Source organism: Chiloscyllium punctatum, chromosome 36 (assembly GCF_047496795.1).
Source record: "Chiloscyllium punctatum isolate Juve2018m chromosome 36, sChiPun1.3, whole genome shotgun sequence".
NCBI classification, from domain to species: Eukaryota; Metazoa; Chordata; class Chondrichthyes; order Orectolobiformes; family Hemiscylliidae; genus Chiloscyllium; species Chiloscyllium punctatum.
In genome coordinates this window covers 14,443,004-14,464,158 of record NC_092774.1, presented here as the reverse complement: position 1 = coordinate 14,464,158, position 21,155 = coordinate 14,443,004, and the positions used below count along the sequence as shown (strand labels likewise).

At 46.4% G+C, this 21,155-nt stretch overlaps 2 protein-coding genes and 1 long non-coding RNA gene across 3 annotated transcripts in view; 1 reads left to right on the top strand and 2 right to left on the bottom strand.

Annotated features, from left to right (window-relative positions):
- The window catches only part of LOC140460011 (uncharacterized), a 209,542-nt gene that overhangs the window by 7,059 nt on the left and 181,328 nt on the right, over positions 1–21,155 (bottom strand). The window lies entirely within an intron of this gene.
- LOC140460739 (uncharacterized) overlaps positions 1–21,155 on the top strand; it is a 200,566-nt gene that overhangs the window by 105,603 nt on the left and 73,808 nt on the right. The window lies entirely within an intron of this gene.
- On the bottom strand, positions 3,266–7,838 carry LOC140460822 (uncharacterized). Its single transcript, XR_011954362.1, has 3 exons — positions 7,740–7,838; positions 6,049–6,186; positions 3,266–3,446 (listed from the first exon to the last, which is right to left on the bottom strand). It is a non-coding gene; the product is annotated as an uncharacterized lncRNA (long non-coding RNA).

Sequence of the window (21,155 nt, the reverse complement as noted above, 5' to 3'; positions counted from 1 at the left end):
CGCTACTGCTGAGAGTGTGGTGAAGAGTTTGTTTAAGGAAATAATTCCCCGCTTCAGTATACCTGCGTGCATTAGCTCAGACAATGGACCACACTTTGTGGGTAATATTAACGGAGAACTCTGTTCCCAGCTTTGTATTTGTCGGCAACTGCATGGTATTTATCATCCTCAGGTGACCGGCCTTGTTGAATGTTTTAACCAGACATAAGACTAAACTTGCCAAATTAATGGCAGAGTCTGGCCCCTCCTGGTTATGCTAATCCCTGTGGCCTTATTCCAGATGTGATCCATGTCTGCGGGCAAGACACGACTGTCTCCAGCTGAGAGTCTCTCTGGTCACCCCCTCCGTACCCCTTGGAACGATTTGGCTCCCTTCTCAGTCCACGTCCACCACATGACCGAAGCAATGATTGGTTATGTTCTTGCTCTATCTAATGTTATGTGTGCCGTTCACTCCCAGGAGCGTGTGACCTACGGCGATGTTCCCTCCCTTTCAGCCTCGTCACAGGTAGACCTTGGTTTGTTGGTGCTCGTTGAGAACTGGACTGGCAAAGGTCTTCAACCTCGTTGAAATGGCCCCTTGCAGGTTTTACTTCCCACCCCTACAACGGTCACAGTCGCTGGGCGCTCAGCTTGGGTCCAACTGCACCATTGTAAATTGATTGACCGCACCAATCAAAAGGTGTAGAAGAGGAGGAGAGAATCCTGAAATCTGAACAAAAGGAGTGGACCCTGTCCAGTTGGGTTTTTGAATCCTGCTGTTGTTCTAATGTTAATCTTATTACAGATACTTGAACTAAGAGGAGGGACATGTGGGGGATCGCTTATCTCCTCCCTTTCTGATTACGTACAACATCCTGATGGGGAAAGGCTCTAAGTATGGATGGGACCGGGAATGATCAGAGGTTATCACCACCCATACTGAGGAGATGTCGTCCAGTGCACCGGACCAGACCCCTTTGACGTGTGGAACGTGATGAAGATTGATTATTGTAATGGACTCTTCCATCAGAAAGACCAGATGGTCCATCTGGACAGTAGAAATCAGGGGGAGTTACCATGGCGTTACCGAACCTGTCTTTTTGATTTTATCTGCAGACGCAAGCCTAGTGAGGATAAAAATGATCAACCCCATCATTATGGTAAATATTTTAAGGACGCCCAGGAACACCATCCCTTTTTGTAGGACGGGCCGACTCGAGAAAAGGGAAGCCTGATAGGGGAAACTCCTCAATCCACAAGGAACTTATTTATACAGGCCCACAGAACGCTCTACACCCCAGAGGCAGTAGTATGTTACTCCTCTCTATCGGGAGATGACTTACTTGCCCCGTCCCCAGTCCCCGATTCCATTCTATTTGTCAGATTTCCTACTGCCGACCCTGCGAAGAGGAATATCACTTTCCAATACCTCCGGTCTGTGTATACAAACAGCTGGTGTAACATTGCCTGAGGTACAGCAGGCCTTATGTGGCACATGGACCTGGAACGGAACCCTTCCCTTGTGCATTTATAGGCCTTTTCTCTTTTCAGAACCTGATACTGTCACCAAGACCATGTACAATAGAGCTAAGGGAGAGCCCAATGGGAACAGCATTCTGAGGACCATTGTCTCCCATACACTGCGAGTGCTCAAGTCACTTGACCCATTTTGTACAGTGCTAAAGCGACTCCTCTTGCAAAACGTTGACCCTCTACTCCTGTAGATCTGACCAGACCCCCTGCTGTAACATTTCAGTAACCTATTTTGACAAACTCTCCCTAATATACACCAAACCAGACTATTATTTCTTCAGCTAAGGTAAAGCTACCAATTTCCTTGTCCTGGATGGCAAAGATGTCTCTCATAAGGTCACCATCGGAGCCCTTGTTCCCACAACAGTACCTTGTCCTGGCCAGTGGACAAGTCGATGGAACCTCCATCTGAGGAGGATGCAGCGATCGGTCTCAGCCAACCTTGCTCCAACTGGAAGGATCCCAAGGGACTGGGTGACAATAGAGGACACGCGACAGGCTGGGGAATCCAGAGTACCCTGAGGTTGGAAGGATCGGCAGGGTTGACAAGTCAACAGAACTGCAATTCCCTCTTTTGTGGCCTGACCATTTGAGGAAATAAGAGTAAAGAGGCTCTGGAACAGAGTAAACTGGGATTATCAGACCTGTGTCTTTACTCTATGCAGAATCGGTATGCCTTAGACTATATACTCGCCCGGGAGGGTGAGGTCTGCACCATTGTCCAAGATAAATGCACTATGGGCATTCCCGATCTCACTGGCAATATTACTAAGATTCAAGAAGAGATCCAGGTATTCCGTGACAGAATGACTGAAGGGACCAGTTGGGGAAACTGCAGATCGGGCCGATGGTACAATTGGCTCATCGGTTTAGCTATGTCTGTTTGTCGGTATTGGTATTGTTAGCTATTTAATTGCTAGGCTTATGAGGTCCCTTAGTGATATAGATTTGCCCCAGAAGATGTTCCTTTCGCGATCTGATGGCTCACCCACATGTGTCGATGGCGATGATAAATATGACCAGATGAGCTGTGAAGATGGTGGTGCCTCTCTACAGGATGTTGACGGCTGGACCACCTTGAAGGGCATTCGTTTGGACTAGCCTTCTCTTTCAGTGATCGCGGTGCAATCAAAGGGAGGAATGAGGGTGTGGGCATCTGGGTGATAAAGTCAAGAGCCTTAAAACTTGTCTTTAAACATTCAGACTAAAATGTAATGCTGAATTATTGCATACATTTACTGCACTAGAAAATAAACGGGCAGGAAGGCTCAGAATGAGGAGAGAACTTAAAGATAGGGACACCTGGGCTCACCAAGTGATAACAGGATGCTGTAAGGCAATGAAGAACGTTTGCCTCAGCATCGGTGAATCTGTGTGAACAGGACACCAAGTGATAACATTCACAGCCGTTCCCTTGTGAGACCATTTTAGTGCTGAGACTGTTGAATCCTGTAGAAAATTAACTCTTAGTGCTTATCTGCAATGGATTGAAATGAATTGCATTTTGGGGCTTTATGATGATATTGAGTATCCATTACTGGTTATTAAATACAAACTCTGTAAAAGGAAATATTGATAAAGCTTTACCTTACTTGCTGCAGGCGAGGCTCCAGCGGAGGAAACAGGCCGCGGGCACACTTCCGGCTTCCGGATGGCCACGCCCACTGGTCCAAGTTCTAGTCCCGCCCCCTCCTCCGCCCAGGGGACACGTCGACCCCGCCCCTTCCGAACGCAGCTCGTAAACCCCGCCCCTTCCAGGATTGACTCGTAAACCCCGCCCCTTCGGAACAAAGGAGAGTCAGTCGAAAAACGTGGCGCTGGAATAACACAGGGGAGTCAGGCAGCATCCGAGGAACAGGAGAGTCAATGGTTCAGGAATAAGCCCTTCATCCGTTGATTTTGAAACTTCAGTCTCCAGATTTTCATATACTCTGCAAAAAGAGATTACAAAAGTCATCACTATCAGTACAGGGTAGAAATTCAGAACAAGCAATTCTACTTTCTGTGGAATATTCTTTTGTTGTTCCACAAAATTGAAAGTACCATCCCACTCTCCCTTCCCCTCTGTTCTCACTCCGCTCAAACTAATTCCCCTGAAGGTGCTGATTCAGGATCTTACAGGGGCAGAAAAAGCAAAAACATCAAGACTGACATCTCTCTGAATTTTGGATACCTCCACCTGAAAGTTAATATCTTTCACAACACCGGGATCCTGCTGAGAGTGAGCAGGTCTGATTTTGGGAAGCAAAAAAAAAAGTGTGTCAATTCAGGGTGAACCTGCAATGCAGCTTCTTGAAGAACAACCAGACACAAAATGGTTAATGACCCCGGGAAAGTGGGAGCAAAATGAGACATCAAGGCATTAACACCGACACACTTCAGTCAAACTCTTCTGCTCCCAGTCAAGGCAAAACATGCTCTGAAAGTCCAGCCTTCACAACCACACTTCTGCTTTCACTGAAGACAATTTGAGTCACACAGCACAGAAACAGACCCTTTGGTCCAACCTGCCCAGATATCCTAAATTAATCTAGTCAGATTTGCCATCACTTGGCCCCTATATGGGCCGGGAGCTGACAGCTGGGACTAAATTGGGTTGGATCTCTTGTCAGCAAGGACGAGTTGGACCAAAGGGTCTGTTTCTGTGCTGTACATCTCTATGACTCCAGTCGCATTTACCATCACTTGGCCCCTCTATATCTGAACCCTTTTTATTCATCCGCCCATCCAGATGCCTTTTAACTGTTGGAATTCTACCAGCCCCCACCACTTCCTCTGGCAGGTCATTCCATAAACGCACCACCCTCTTCATGATAAAGTTGCCCCTGAGGTCTCTTTTACATCTCCCCACTGCCCTCACCCTGAACCTATGACCCTCTAGTTTGGAACTTTCCCATCCCACGGGAAAGACCTTGTCTATTTACCCTATCCATACCCCTCATGATTTTATAAAAGTCTCAGACTCTGGCACAATGGGGAAAACAGCTCCACCCCATCCTTCTATCCCTCCTCACCCGGGTATTTAAGACACATACCTGAGTTTGCAGAGTCTGCTGCCTCCTTGGATTCACTCCAGTTGCCACAAGTGAACAGATTCCCCCCACACACTCCCAGGACGAAGAATTGCTGAGAGGGAGGGAGTTTCATGCAAACTGACAGGGCCACTTCCGCGTTGTGACGCCTTCAATGGGTTAGGGGTGGGGTAGGGAATGGGAAAAGGGGAGAGAGGAAGGGGTGGGGCGCGGCCGGCCGGCTGGCTAGCCTGCACTGCCCTGCACAGTTTGCAGGAATCCCTTCCCTTCACAGAATCCCCACAGTGTGGAAGCAGGCCACTCGGCCCGACGAGTCCACACTGACCCTCCGAAGGGTAACCCACCCACATCCATTCCCCTTCACCTGTTGCTCTACTCCCTGACTATCACACCTAACCTGCACATCCCTGGGCACGATGGGTAATTTAGCATAGCAATTTCCCCCCCTAACCTGGACAAAGTTAAAAATCACAACACCGCGTTATAGTCCAACAGGTTTATTTAGAAGCACTAGCTTTTGAAGCACTGTTCCTTCATCAAGTGGTTGTGGAGAATAAAATAATAAGACACAGAATTTATAGAAAAACATGACAGTGTCCTGCCACTGAAATGATCCATTGAACAAACCTGGATTGTTAAGGCTTTCATCTTTACAAATGGGTTGCAGGTGTCATTAATATGCAAATCCCAGAACTTCCTGGAAAGCACCTTATCAAGCGAACTTAAAGTTTTATAACAAAAAGTGACACTTGAGCTCAGCTCTGCAAATGTGCATTCACTCCCGTGAACTTGTGTGTGTGTGTGTGCGTGTGTGCATGAGAGATCTTGTATGTGTGCATCTTGTATATCTCTCTGTCTATTTGAGAACAGGTGCCTTACTTCTGTTGGTGTAAATATTGTTGTAAATCATAGCTGGGTTCTCAGAGTTAGATGTAAGGGAGAGAGAATTCCTCAAGTAGGATAGTATAAGAATCCTGGGAGAGCCCCATTTGTGGTTTACTTTCTCATGAACAAACATTAAACACGAGCACCTCGTCATTTCGAATTTGGTTTCCTTTTTCTTGTGAGATCCCCTGCTGTGATTCCACTGTGCCTGGGTGGCTGACAGACTGGGAGATGGTGGGTTGGGGCTTGATTGACTGAATGCTTTATTGTTCCAGAAGGTGAGAAAGGGGACAAAGCTTCAGCAGAAATCCAGCAGGACTGAGCACAGACCGACATCATACTCCTTGGGGACAGGGAGATCAACAGAGGACAGAGAAACCAGGCCCTGAAACCCGAGCTGACATCAGACTACCATGTGATCAGAGCTTTGATGAGCAGTGCCAACCCTCTACCTTTACCAAGCTTCCCATTAGACAACACCCTCAATATACAGAATCTAATCCTTGCCATCCTGAAGCCATGTTTCTGTAAGGAGTCTCAGACCATAATTATTCACTTCAATGTGTGCAGTTAATTCATTCACTTTTGTTACAATGCAGCACACATTCAGACTCACCGTTTCAATTTTTGTGATCTTTAGAATCCAGTTTTGATTGCTGGTACATTTACTCTCCTTGTCCCTTTCTCTGATGTTCATTTCCCACATCACCTCACTGCTCACCGGCCTTGATTTGGATTGGCCATGCTAAATTGCCTATAATGATGACGGATGTGCAGGTTAGGTGGGTTAAACGTGGGAAATGCAGGGTTACATTACACTGTAATAGAAGCAGGAGAAGGCCATTTGGCCCATCCAACCTGCTCCGCCATTCATTAAGATCATGGCTGATCTATTCATCATCTGGGATCCTCCTCCCTGCATTGTCCCAACTACCTTTAATTCCCCTACCATGCAAAAACCCATCCAACTGTGTCTTGAATATACTTAATGAAGCTGCCTCCACTGCTTCCTGGGGCAGAGAATTCCATAGATTCACTCGACTCCAGGAAAAGCAGTTCCTCCTCATCCCTGTCCTAAATTTACTCCTCCTAATCTTCTGCCTGGTTTCATTCACCAGCAGAAATGACTCAATAGGTAGGGCTTCATCCTCACAGTGCAATGAATTCCCACTTTGCACCAAAACCTCGGATTTACTCACTCACTCAGTTGCTGTCTCACAAATGCAAGATTTCATTGTAACTTCTTCTGCTCCCATTAAGGGCAAACATCTTTGAAAGCTCCTCTTAAACTCCAACCTTGACAATCACCCTTCTGCTCTCCCCGAAGATGATTAGAGTCATACAGCACAGAATCAGACCCTTTGTCCATCCACACATCATTCCTGATGAAGTGCTCGGGACCGAAATGTCAACTCTCAAGGTCCTCAGATGTTGCCTGACCTACTGCCTTTTTCTAGCACCACACTTTGCCTCTGATCTCCAGCATCTGCAGTTCTCACTTTCTCCACATCCCAAAGTATCACCATTTAAATAATAAACCATCTTTCTGCTTTTTTTTCCATAGCAAAGACTATAAGTTCACATTGAGATACTGCATTTGCCACGTGTTTGTAAATTGTGGTCTTCTCGACTTCGGGGAGACCGAAACTTGGGGAACGGATTGGTGAGCATCACAGCTGGGTCCGAGAGGCTGACCAGACCTCCCAGTCACCATCGATTTTAATTCCCCTTCCCACTCCCTTTCTGACAAGAACATCATAGCCTTCCTTTATTGCCACAACGAACCAAACTGCAAATTGGGGGAACACCACCCCATCTTCGGCCCGGGCAGCCTACAGCCTGCCGGACCCAACATCGAGTTCTCCAATTTCAAATAACCTCCCTTTCCATCCCCCGACTCCCTTCTCAGCCCCGTGCCTCTCACTACCACTCCTTCCTGTCACCAACCTGATTTCTTCCACCCAATGATTAATCAGGCCGGACCCTCTCCCTATCGTCACCTATCCCCACTTTAGCCCTAGCCCCAGCCCCAGCCCCCAGCCCCCAGCCCCCAGCCCCCAGCCCTGAAGAAGGGTTACACCCGAATTATCGACTTCTACACCTCTTGATGCTGCCTGATTTGCTGTGTCCTTCCAGCCTCCTGCCTGTCTATTTTGCCAATTGAGACACAGACCTCGATCACTTTTCCATAGTCCGTCCCCTCCCAGGGTTAAATCCCTTTCCTTTCAGTTGGTGTAAGTCAACAATTGAACTCCGGAAAGAAACAGAAATGGCAAAGGGGGCGAGAAAAGAGAGTGCCGTACTCACAGATCTGAGACAGAGGAAGGAATTTGCGGTCTGAGTGAAGCTCAATGTTGATTCAGAAAGAGAGGAGCAGGAGGAGCAGCTTCAGAAACTCATGGTCCAACTTCCGCATTCAAACAATGGGGTGGCTCTGATTGGCAGGAGGACCAGTTTTGTTCTGGTCCTCCACGGTTCCCTATTGGGCCATCAAAGGAAGGTCGCGCGCCTTTTTTTTGCGGAAAGCAATGAGCATGCCCAGAGTTTTGCTGACACCGTGGGCATGTGCACTGCGTTACTGACACCGGGAAACATGCGCAGTATGCTCACTGGGGGATGGTGGTGTTTCTTGGAGAAAGTGAGGACTGCAGATGCTGGAGACCAGAGTTGAAAAGTGTGGTGCTGGAAAAAGACAGCAGGCCAGGCAGCATCCGAGGAGCAGGAGAATCGACGTTTCGGGCATAAAATTCCTCAAGAAGGGCTTATGCCCGAAACGTCGATTCTCCTGCTCCTCGGATTTTGCCTGGCCTGCTGTGTTTTTCCAGCACCACACTTTTCAATGCTGGTGTTTCTGTCAAATGTTGAGTCCAAATGCCAACAGGAAAAAAAGCCACAATTTGTTTTTCCCTGTGATTCGACATTGTATTACTTTTGCATTCTGTCCGGCTGCTCAACTTTTGTATGTCTTTTCCCCAGCTTTTCCCCGAGTCCAAAACTGGAGGGCGTGGGTTTAGGGTGAGGGGGGAAAGGTTTCTGAGGGGCAACCTTTTTGCACAGACGCTGATGCGTGTCAGCCAGAGGAAGTGGTGGAGGCTAGTACAATGATAATATTTAAAATGCATCTGGATGGGGATATAAATAGGACAGATTCAGATGGATAAGGAGCCAAATACTGGCAAATGGGTCACGAGATTAATTTAGGATATCTGGTCGGCATAGACCGAAGGGTATGTTTCTGTGCTCTGTGATGCTATTTCTAGGTAGTTGGAACCAACTTCACAAGACTAGCACTGGGCCATTCACCCCTTACATTCAAGATCAGAGTGGTGTTGGAAATGACAGCAGGTCAGGCAGCATCCAAGGAGCAGGAATATTGACGTTTCAGACAAAAGTCTCGAGTGCTGCCTGACCGGCTGTGCTTTTCCAGCACCACTCTAATCTTGACTCTAATCTCCTGCATCTGCAGTGCTCACTTTCACCCATTCACCCCTTCCAGCCTGTCCTGAGCGGTGGCCTGACTGCGTTTATTTCAGTGAAAGAATCAGATAGATTTCAGCAGCTCTTTTAAAAAAAACTTGAACGTGTTTTCTGGCTTTAATGATGTTTCTGAAGATATTATTTTAGGTATTCTCAATTTAGAAGATCAGCCATTTCTCACCCCTCCCGACTCCCAGGTAGAGTCATCACCATCCATTATCACTCTCCCTCTCTCTCTCTCTGTCCTTTGAAGGGTTTGATCCAGCGGTCAAAGATGGTTCAAGGCTCGAGAAAGGATGGTGTGGTGGGGGCTGGGGAGAAAAGAGACAGAATGGATGGGGGACAGAGAGAGAAAATGGACGGGGGGCAGAGGGTGGGGGTAGAGAGAGACTAGGGGGTACAGAGAGAGAGAGAGAGAGAATGAGTGGGGTTGGTAGAGAAATTGGGCGGGGGAGAGAGAGTGGGCGTGGCGGAGAAGTGGGAGATGGCACAGGGCAGGGTGATACTGGGCACACAGATACTCAAGATGGTCACTGAGCCATCAGTTGGCCAAATTGACACACAAGATGGCCACTGGATCACAATATGGAGAGAAACAGCAGAGCAGATACAGACACTGCCTGGGGCCACCAGAATGTTAGCACAATGGACTCACAACCCAGGTGATTAGTTTAAGGCGGGTGGGGAGAGAATATTCATGAGTAATGAACACTGCCCGCCGAAGTGTCTGGGTCCAGCCAACACCTCTTATAGAAGTGCCAACAGCATGATACAGACTCAATACCAAATGCTAATAGCCAGGGCTGCAGGAATCCTCCTTCTCAGGGAGAGCAATTAGCGCCCATTACAACAACAATGGATTTCCATGCAGACATTGAAATGGACAATGTCTGCACTGAAACTGACAACGACTGTCTGGAAATTAACAAAGGTTGTGCTGGAACTGACAATGATTGTATCAACTATCAACGATTCTACAAGTATTACCATAAACAAATCATGTTACAAAAACAATAATCTCATCCCTGACCGATTGGATCATAAGATGTATAAAAGTTTCTTGACGTGTGCTCCAGGTCGAGAGAAGTCTCGGAGCTGACACTGTGCTGTTGGTGTCTTTCTCTCCCCGGAGCCCCGGTATTTCCTTGTGCAATAAACTCTGTCATTGAACCCCAATTCCGAGCCTGGTGTATTTCAGGGGAGAGAGAATGGGTGGGGTGGCAGATGGTGGGGGGAGGGGAGAGAGAGAGAGAATGGATGGTGGGGGCTGGAAGAATGGACGTGTGACAGAGGGTGGGATGAGAGAGAATAGATGGGTGTAGAAGGTGGGGAGACGGACTGGACAGGGCCTGAGGAATGAAACGACAGGGGTACAGAGGGTGGCGTGAGAGAGAATGGACAGGGTGTTTGGAGTATAGAGGGAGAATGGGCAAGAACCTGGGGATGGAGAGAGAATGGACAAGGGGCTCTGTGGTTGGCGGTGGAATGGACAGTGGGAGCTGTGGGTGGTGGGAGGAAAGGACGGGGGTGCTGTGAGTGGGGAGGGAGAATGGATAGGGGGCGCTGGAGTGCCGGGGTAGAAATGGACAGGGAGCGCTGGAGTGGCGGGGGCTAATGGACAGGGGGCGCTGTGTGTGGCCAAGATCAAAAAGGTTGATGACAGTCAACACTTATCAGATGGTTTCCCGAACAGAAAACCTTGCACTGGAGACTCCCAGAAGAGGGGTGTTTCATCTGTATTCCTTCAATTAGTTTTGAAATATTGTTGTGTATCTGAATTGTTCAGGGATACCTGGGACAGAGAGAGATGGCTTTGGTTGTTGGAGGTCAGTCATCTCAGTTCCAGGACGTCTCTGCAGGAATTCATAGGGTCGTGTCTTCTTAGGCTCAACCATCTTCATCAGTGACCTTCCTCCATCATAAGGTCAGAGGTGGAGATATTCGCCAATAATTGTACAATGTTCGGCACGATTCACAACTCCTCACAAACTGAAGCAGTTCAGTTTGAAATGCAACAAGATCTTAACAATATCCAATGGGCTCAGGAGTGGCAAGTGACATATATGCCATGCCAATGACAAACAATGACTCATCCCCAAAAGAGATAATCTGACCACTGCCCCGTGATATTCAACAGTGTTACTGTCACTTAACACCCCACTATCAACATCCTTGGGGTTTACAATTGACCAGAAACTCAACTAGACTAATCACAGACACAATGGCAACAAGAGCAGGCAACAGGTCAGCAATACTGTGACTCCCCAAACTCAGTCCATCTTCTACAAATCACAAGTCAGCAGTGTAATGGAATACTCTCCCACCAGCTTGGATGGGTGCAGCTTCAACAACATTCAAAAAGCTTGATACCATCCAGGACAAAGTCGCCTGCTTGATTGGCACCATCTCCACACACATCCACTCCCTCTGTCCCACTGTTCAGAAGCAGGAATGTGTATGGTGTACAAGATGCAACAGAGAAATTCACCAAAGCTACTTAGAAAATACCTTCCAAACCAACAACCACTTCCATCTACAAGGACCAAGGCAACAGATGCTTGGGAACATAACCTCTTGCACGTACCCCTCCAATCCACTCACCGTCTTGACTTGGAAACACATTGCTGTTCCTTCAGTGTTGCTGGGTCTAAATCCTGGAATGCTCTCCCTCAGGACATTGTGGGTCACCGTACAGCGTGTGGAACACAGAAGGTCACCACCACCTTCTCAAGTGGAACTAAATGCTGGCTAGCCAGCGAAGCCCATGTAACACGAATAACTTTTAATAAATGATTGAAACGGAGGGTTGGAACCTGCAAATTAAACAAAAATCAACGTTCAGGTGGAACAGACGTCGGGCTTTGATTCGGTCCTTATTTGAGGACAGATAAAGAGCGATATACTGACACTGAACTGGAAATAGAGAGTTAAACCCCTGTAGTGTTTCACTCAGTCTATCAATTGAAAATCGATTAAAGATTAGCTCTTGACGTGTACGTCCCCAATACATGAAAAAGGACGGTTAAGAAGGTTTATGGGACTCTTCATTTCATCTCTTTAATGGCTGATGTAGTACCCACAATCCTATGCGATCCAGACACCGCTCTATCGGTCGTGAGCAGTGTTCATGGTGCGCATGTGTGAGACCGACTTAGGGCCCCTCCCCTCGCCTTACTGTTGGATGGGGAAACCAATGTTTGGGAAACCCTCTAGGACCGGAAGGGGCCTGGTCCTCCTGCCAATCAGAACCTCCGCCACTGTCTGAATGCGGAAGGTCGACCATGAGCTTCTGAAGTTGCTGTTGCTCCTCTCTCTCTGAATAAAGATTGAGCTTCAGTCCAGACTGTAACTTCCTTCCTCTGTTTAACATCTGGGAGGACCGCACTCTCTTTTCTCGCCCTCTTTCCCATTTCTTTTCTCATCCTTGGGTTCAGCTGTTGGTTTGTAGGAGCTGAGGGGAAAAAGAAAGTCAATCGAGGTGAAGGGACAGACTCTGGAAAAGGTTGGTCTAGATCTGAGCCTGTTAATATTTGACAGGCTTTGTTTCCTGAGCTTGAGACATTTACTTGTCTGGCAAAAAGGGATGGTGTCTTGATCCATGTTGGGGATGGAAGTGGATTATGCTGTGGGTGACTTGCTCGTAGTAGTCCAATAAGTATTAGATAAGTAATCATGACACACAAACCTTGGGTTATTGACTGTTTATTCGGAGCTCACGGGGAGAGCCAAGTCGACCTCATGGTCACAAGTCACTCCGACGAGAAACAGAGAGTTGTATGATTATATAGGTTACAATCATTTAACAATTAGCAAACTGTTAATTGCAGGAATTTGAGCAACCTAAGTCACTTTGCCCAGCAACGCAGTGTCTGGATAGTGTTGGTTAGTAGCTGATAAGTATACAATAGGTCCTTGCAAAGAGAAGGATACTCCCATGCAAGGAAAGAATTTGTTTATCAGGTAACAGTACAGCTGCAAGGCCGAGTGTCTCTGTTGAGTCTGGGAATTAAGGGTAGTTGGGACAATGCAGGGAAGGGGAGCTCAGACAATGGATAGATCAGCCATGATCTTAATGTAGGCTGGAAGGGCCAAATGGCCTACTCCTGCTTCTATTACTATGAAACTATAACCCTGCATTTCACATGGCTAACCCACCTAACCTGCACATCCCTGGGCACTGTAGGCAATTTAGCATGGCCAATCCAAATCAAGGCCGGTGAGCAGTGTAGTGATGTGGAAAATGAACATCAGAGAATGATAGAAAGGGACAAGGAGAGTAACTATACCAGCAATCAAAACTGGATTCTAAAGATCACAAAAATTGAAACAATACATGGTGAATCTGAATGTGTGCCACATTGTAACAAAAGTGAATGAATTCACTGCACTCATTGAAATGAATAATTATGGTCTGAGAGTCCTTACAGGCACATGGCTTCAGGATGGCAAGAATTGGATCCTGAATATTGAGGGGGGAGTCAGATAGGAAGCGAGGTAAAGGCAGAGGGTTGGCACTGCGAATCAAAGCACTGATCACAGGGTAGTCTGGTGTCAGCTCGGGTTTCAGGCCCTGATTTCTCTGTCCTCTGATCTCCCTGTTCCCACAGAGTAAGATGTTGGTCTGTTCTCACCTTTGCTGGACTTCTGCTGAAGCTTTCACGCCTCTTTGACAGCTTCCAGAACAAGAAAACATTCAGTCAATCGAAAGCCAACCCACAATCTCAGCCTGTCACCTTTCCAGAGACAGAGTGTAGTCACAGCAGGGAATCAAACAAGAAAAATGAAACAAAATCAGAAATAAATAAATGCCTAATGTTTGTTCATTAGGAAGTAAACCAGAAATAGGGCTGTTCCAGGATTCTGAGAGTGCCGTACTTGAGGAATTCTCTCTCCCTTCGATGTAACTATTAGTACTGTTGGAGCAAAGTAACTCGTGTGTCAAATCGTTTAAAGTAAAGTAGTCAGGAGAGGAGACCTTGAGCAATTAACTAGCTTTATTCGTTGCCATTGGGGAATACCTCTTAGTTCAAAATAAAGTCTGACGTAATCCAATAAAATACAGAATGTTACAAGTTTTATGTAAAACACAAGCCCCACTCTCCATTAATTATGCAACTGAGGGGCAGTCGTAAGGTTCACATACATTGTCCATACCTACATTTCTTCATGTCTACAAAACTGAATGTTATCTGATACTGCAGGTTCAGCTAGGCTCGAATTACTGATAAGGGACAGAGAGAACCAATCCATCATTCTATGAAGCAGCACAGTCTAATGGCCTGAGGAGCAGAGACAGCCTGCAGCTGCAAGGTCAGGCTATCAAAACAGAATTCCTTAGCCAGGGCTCAGACAGCATTCTGTTAACAGGCTACATTTTACTGCAAACATTGCTTTGTGACAATATGGCTTCCATGCAGTTTTGTCAATTTTGATCACATTCTCCCACAATCCCTCCTTTTTTATTAAAAAGAGGAGTTTGGGGGTGTCAGCAAAAGGGGGATTATACCCAGAGCCAGGGGGATTGTCAGGGGTTGGTGCCTGGAGATCGGACTGATAGTCCTCGCGTTCAGTAAGGACAGGGGCAGGAGGTGCCAGGGATTGGGAATCATCATCAGGGGTTTCATCAGGAATGGGAAATCTCGGCATCTGGGAGATCGCTGGAGAGGAGGGCCGCAACAGTGAACTGAGCCGAGCACAGGATTGTCTGCGGGGTGACTTTGATTTCCAGTCAAGCAGTTCCAAAGGCAGGGGGAAAGAAAGCTGCAAGTTGCTCAAACACCATAAGGGCTCGCTTTTGGTACGAGTTCAGGATGGATGGGGATATGGGCACATACCTAGCAGCTAGAGTGGTTGACCTTCTGTGCATAAAAAAAAGTATTAAACTGTAATTCCTGTTTATTAGAGGTTATCAGGCCCAATCAAACATAGTCAGTGAAAGAAAGATAAGGAAGAGTGCAGTGAAAGGCAGAATGATCAGGCTGAACCATTCACGATGAAGACTGAAGATGTGTCTCTGACGGGGGTCTTCTGGTGTTCCTCCAGGAGGTGGCGCTCGTTTTCATTGTGTTGTGTGTGTGTCCATGCGGCCTCCCCATGACCTTGACTGTTGACCGGGGAACCCCAGCAGGGACTAGGAACGGGCCTTTCCATCTCAGCCCCAATATGCCCCGGTCCTAATGCTGAGGCTTGGCCTTCCCGTGAATGTAAACTCTGAAGAGTTTTGGTTCACTGATGCAATTATTTCCCACTTGTCCAACACGAGAGTGTCCGCTGTTTCAGCCATTGGGATGGTTTTGATTCATCTACTAAATACATCTACTCTTATTAGACAATATTCATAACAATGTACGTGAGGTGATTCTATAAAAGCAAGTTGTCGACAGGGAAAAAGGCTGACCAGGCAAGGAGGTGGTTAACAAACACTCTCTATCTGCCTGCACCCGTCTCTCTCTCTGTGTAACACTCTTCAACTTTCTCCATGTCTCAGTTTGTCAGCTTTGATTATTCCTTCCTTCCAAGGGTAATGAGGCACTCACATTCCAGAACAGCCCAAGTTAAGGAGTTGAGCCTCATAAATCCTGACACATTGCTGCTTAGCCAAGTGTGCAAACTCTCAATCCCTCTCAGCTGTTCCATTTGTAAATTGAACACTATTTCCAAAGCAAGTTGTTCATGTCTCTGCATGAGTCCACAACTCGGGGGAAGTACAACGGAGTCTTTCATAGTTGCCCCAATGTGTCCTGTATGTCGAATTCATTCAAGTCAGGACATCCTGAAGCGAGCGATTATACTTACTGCAGATTTCTACTCACCAATTAAAAGTAATGTTGGGCACTCGAACAGATCGGGGGCATCTTGAAGGATGGCACGGACCTCAGTGTGGGTCTAGGGCTTATCAAATAGGGTTTCACCTCTCAAAACCCTGGGGCAAGCAAATTCATTATTACTAACTTTGTAAAGCACAAGTGCTCTCAGCAACATTACGTCCAGACGCTAGGACCATGTTGAGTTCTCTCACTAGTATCTTGTGGCTGAGTAGGGAGAATTGTATCAACATTTCTAACAGCATTTTTGTCCCTGGCCAGCTTTCCTCTTTATTTTGGACACAACAAAAGCAGCAACCACCCTCTATATTTCATCTCTCAAAGGATATCGGCCGGTGACCTGAGAGGACCAGGGTATCTCCTGCCTGACTCGCCAACTGTGGGGGATGGAAATAAAGCCCCATGTCAGGAAAGAATTTGTTTATCAGGAAGCAGTAAAGCTGCAAGGCCAACCGTCTCCGCTGAGCCTGGGAAACACAAGCTTTAGCAAGCAGGCACTAAGCTGAGATTCAAAATGGTTTCCAGGCTTTAATATGTGACAAAATGGCTGACCCAAATCTAATAATTCTCCCACATCATCGCAGGGAATTAAACAAGAGAAATGAAACAAAATGAGAAATAAATACATGTTTGTGTTTACTGTATGTTTATGAGGAAGAAAACCAGAAGGAGGGATCTCACAGGTTTGTCCTCATGCCCAACTTGAAGAATTCTCTCTCTCGCTTACATTTAACTATTCGTATGCAGCTTGGATTTACATCACTAGAAATAAAGCATCTGTTATCAAATACGCATAGAGATAGACAGCACTGATTTAGACTTTTTCTCTCCCTCATGCACATACGCACACATAGAAGTCCATGCCAGTGAATGTGCATCTGCAGAATTATATTTGCTCAAAAAATGCAAAATCTGCAGGCACTCAATACGTGCAATATTTTGTGAATTCCACTTTGGAAATAGAATCAGTCTGACCCAAGATCGGGACACAGAAGACTCTGACCTCACACCTTTATTGCATTGTCTGAGCTGAGATGTCACATTTTGCTATGAAACTGTTAGAAACGAAAATCGCTTCTTAATAATTGCTCTAGACAAATTCAGGAAAACAAAGTTTTATTAGAAAGTCTGCAGAGTTGGGCACCCTTCTGAGTAAAAGGCGCGCTGAGGCTTACAAAGTTTCTCATTATATACAGCACAAGTCCCTCCCCTCCTTGGTTCTAATGAGCCATGAGGTTCACATTCTTAAAAACATCATTATTCTCCAATTCGCACCCTTATCACAAAGTCTGCAACAAATGTCTCCAGACCCTCCCCTTCCTGGCTCTTAACGAGCCATGAGGTTCACATTCTTAAACCGTCATTATTCTCCAACTTGCATCCTTATCACAAAGTCTGCAATAAATGTCTCCAATGTTCCTAGAGGTGTTGTCTTTCTCCCCCTGTAGTCTTATCAGTCAAAGACTTATTCTTCTCTGTCTGTGCTAGCGGTCTTATCAATCTGTAGCAGATGTCTCTCGAGTCGCTTCCCTGTCCTGCAGTCTTTATCAGTCAAGGACTCATCCTTCCCTGCCTGTGTTTATGGTTTCATCAATCAAGGGCCTGTTTGTTTTTACTCTGCTCACAAACTGCATGCACAATTTTAAACTATTCTACTTTTTAGTATACAAAATGTTTTAGAAAAGAAGCAAAAGTTTTGTCTTTTATCATAGATCAGTCTGTGGTCTAGGCACATCTTAAAGTTTGAACCGAAATTACCTCTCACACTTATCTTGGTCAGGCACATCGTAAAAAGAGAAAGGGTGGAATTGTGAGAGGCAATTTCGGTTCAAACAATTAAGATGTGCCTGAACCAACAGGCTGCTCTATAATAAACGACAAGACTTTTACTTCTTTTCTAAAACATTTTGTATACTCAAAAGTAGGATAACTTAAATTGTGCAAATGCTGACATTTTGTGAGCAGAGTAAAAACAAGTCCTTGATTGATGAAACCATTAACACAGACAGGAAAGAATGAGTCCTTGACTGATAAGACTGCAGGATAGAAAAACGACTCGAGAGACATCTGCTACAGATTGATAAGAACGCTAGCACAGACAGAGAAGAATAAGTCTTTGACTGATAAGACTACAGGGTAAAAAAACAACTCTGGAGACATTTGTTGCAGACTTTGTGATAAGGGAGCAAATTGGAGAATAATGACGGTTTAAGAATGTGAACCTCGTGGCTGGTTAGAGCCAAGGAGGGGAGGGACTTGTGCTGTATATAATGAGAAACTTTGTAAGCCTCGGGGCGCCTTTTTCTCAGAAGGGTGCCCAACTCTGCACACTTGTAAATAAACCTTTGTTTTCCTGAATTTGACTCGAGCGATTATTAGGAAGCGATTTTCGTTTCTAACAATTCCTCAGGGTTCAATGTGGGGGAATGGGTGTGGGTGGGTGACCCTTGGGAGGGTCGGTGAGGCCGAGTGACCTGCTTCCACACTGTGGGGATTCTCTGAAGGGAGGGGGTTTGGAAAGTGAGTTGTCCTCCCCGTCTGCTGCTGGGGCCGCGCATGCGCGGTGCGGCGGCCCGCTGCAGGACTCGCCCCGCCTCCTTCACCGTCACGTTTCCTCGCCCCGCCCCTAGTTCCTTTGTGACGTCACAACGCGGAAGTGGCCCTGTCAGTTTCAAAGTGAATCTCCCTCCCTCTGGGCAACTCTTCATCCTGGGAGGGAGACAGAGATGGGAGGAGGGGAAATTGGTCACTTGGAGCAACTGGAGTGAATCCAGGGAGGGAGCAGACTCCGCAAACTCAGGTATGTGTCTTAGTTACCCGGGTGAGGAGGGACTGAAGGATAGAGATTGGGAAGGGGGAGGGCTGGATATCTTTTCTGTTTTGATGTTTAAAATGCACCCGATTCTCACCAGTAACTGCAACAGGTACAAGTACAGCACATGCAATATTCCTCATTGCAGCTTCAAGCCGGTTTTGCATCCTCTGTTCTTCCTCCACCTTCGTTCCTGCACATTTAGCCTATTTCCCTCATTCACATTTCCCCTCGCCCTGATGTTCCAAGCTCCATTCTTTCCCGGTGGCGCCCATTACTCTTGTCTATTTCTTGCCTTATCCGGCCTTGTGTGTGAACAAAGTGTTAACGTATATCCTCTTTCACTGCCAGCTGCTTCCTTGTTTGCGAAAGCAACGTTTCCTCCCATTTTGCGCCGACACTGAGCTCTCTGACCTCCTTGATTGTGTTTTTTTGTTTTTGCAGAAGCAGGAAATAGATGGTGAAACTGTTTGTACGAGCACATCTAGCTTAATCTACACCCCCTCCCCTCACAGCACCTTTATCTGTTTGTCTGTAACATTGTTTGCAGGCACATTTCATGTATGCACATTGTAGCTAATACAAAAGCAATTATATATTTCCTTCACATAGCTTTCATTCTTGTTAACTCCACTGTTAGCTGAAACAATTATACCCTGATGTTAGTTCATTCACTTTGCAGAAGCAATTATGGTTGCAGAAGTAACACCGCTTTACCTATATCCCACAGGGGTGACCCTACAACCTTGTATAAATAATGTGGGACATGGCGAGGGTAAATAGACAAGATCTTTGATCTGGGATTGCTCATAGGTTTAGGGTGAGATTTAAAAGAAACCTAAGGAGAAACTCCTTTGTACAGAGGGTGGTGTGTGTAAAGAATGAGCTGCCAGAGGAAGTGGTGGCTACAATTATAACCTTTTAAAGGGTATCTGGATGGGTATATGTTGGGAAACATTTAGAGGGACATGGGTCAAGTGCTGGCAAATGGGACGAGATCGATTTCGGATATCTGGTCAGCATGGACTGAAGGGACTGTTTCTGTGCTGTACATCTGTGATTCTGGCTTGCCACTAATGTTTGTCACGTCTGTATGTTCAGGTTCTCCCTGGTGTTGGTGTTAACGCCTTGGTGTCTTATTTTGCTCCCCACATCCTGGGGACATTAACCATTTCCTATCTGGTTGTTCTGATCTGGACTGCTGTCCGGATCTTCGGATTTCTAGGATTGGTCAATAAACACACCTGGAAGTGACTTTGTCAATCATACAAGCAATAGTTTATTCTATGATACGACCGGGTCGGTAGACTCTGATCAGCCCAGAAGGATTAGATTAGATTCCCAACAGTGTGGAAACAGGCCCTTCGGCCCAACCAGTCCACACCGACCCTCTGAAGAGTAGCCCACCCAGACCCATCTCTGTCTAACTAATTCACCTAACATTACGGGCAGTTTATCATGGCCAATTCACCAAACCTGCACATCTTTGGATTGTGGGAGGAAACCCACGCAGACACGGGGAGATTGTGCAAACTCCACACAGCCAGTCCCCCGAGGCTGGAATCGAACCTGGGACCCTGGTGTTGTGAGGCAGCAGTGCTAACCACTGAGCCACCGATGAGTACTCCTAGAGTGCCAAAAGAATCCGCCGACTTTTACAGAGTTTGGACAGAACTTATGTACATTGTTTAGACTCAGACATTGAGCATGATCACATAGTAACAACCAATCAGATCCCGCAAGGTCCTCGTGCATTTTTGACTTAGCCTAGGGCAGCACGGTGGCTCAGTGGTTAGCTACTGCTGCCTCACAGCACCAGGGTCCCAGGTTCGATTCCAGCCTTGGGTGACCGTCTGTGTGGAGTTTGTATATTCTCCCCGTGTCTGCGTGGGTTTCCTCCGGGTGCTCCAGTTTCCTCCCAGAGTCCAAAGATGTACAAGTCAGGTGGATTGGCCATGCTAAATTGCCCACAGTGTTAAGTGCAGTCAGAGGGAAAATGGTCCTGGGTGGGTTACTCTTCAGAGGGTCAGTGTGGACTGGTTGGGCCGAAGGGCCTGTTTCCAAACTGTAGGGAATCTAATCTAATCTATCATAATTTCTTGTAGACAACCTGTTCTTGGAATCGTATTTGTCCTGTCTGGTGGTTAGGATTAAATGTTACTTCTGCGATTGATGGTTAGGTGCAGATTTGTTACTTCTGCATTTGCAATTTTTTTCACTGGATTTACATCTGTCTGTGGATTCTTGTTTGTTCTGAGTCGTATCTGCCTGACTCAGTCCCACCGAGTTAGCCAAGCAGAAGCTATTTTGTCCTACCTCCCATGTTAAAGTGGAGATTGGAGGTGGCCCAGTGAATCCTTTGAGAACTCAGACCTGTAAAGCCTCACTCTTGGTTTGTCCTGGAAATCATACTCTTTGGAAGCCTGGAATAAAAATCTCTCATCATAAAGCCCCAAAATGAAATTCAATTCAATCCATAGCAGATAAGCACGAAGAGTTAATTCTCTACGGGATTCATCTCTCTCTCTCTCTCTCTCGTTCTTTTGAACGCTGAAGACAGCAAAGATTTATTTTGTGAATGCACTGCTTGCAAGGGGTAGTAAGAATCCA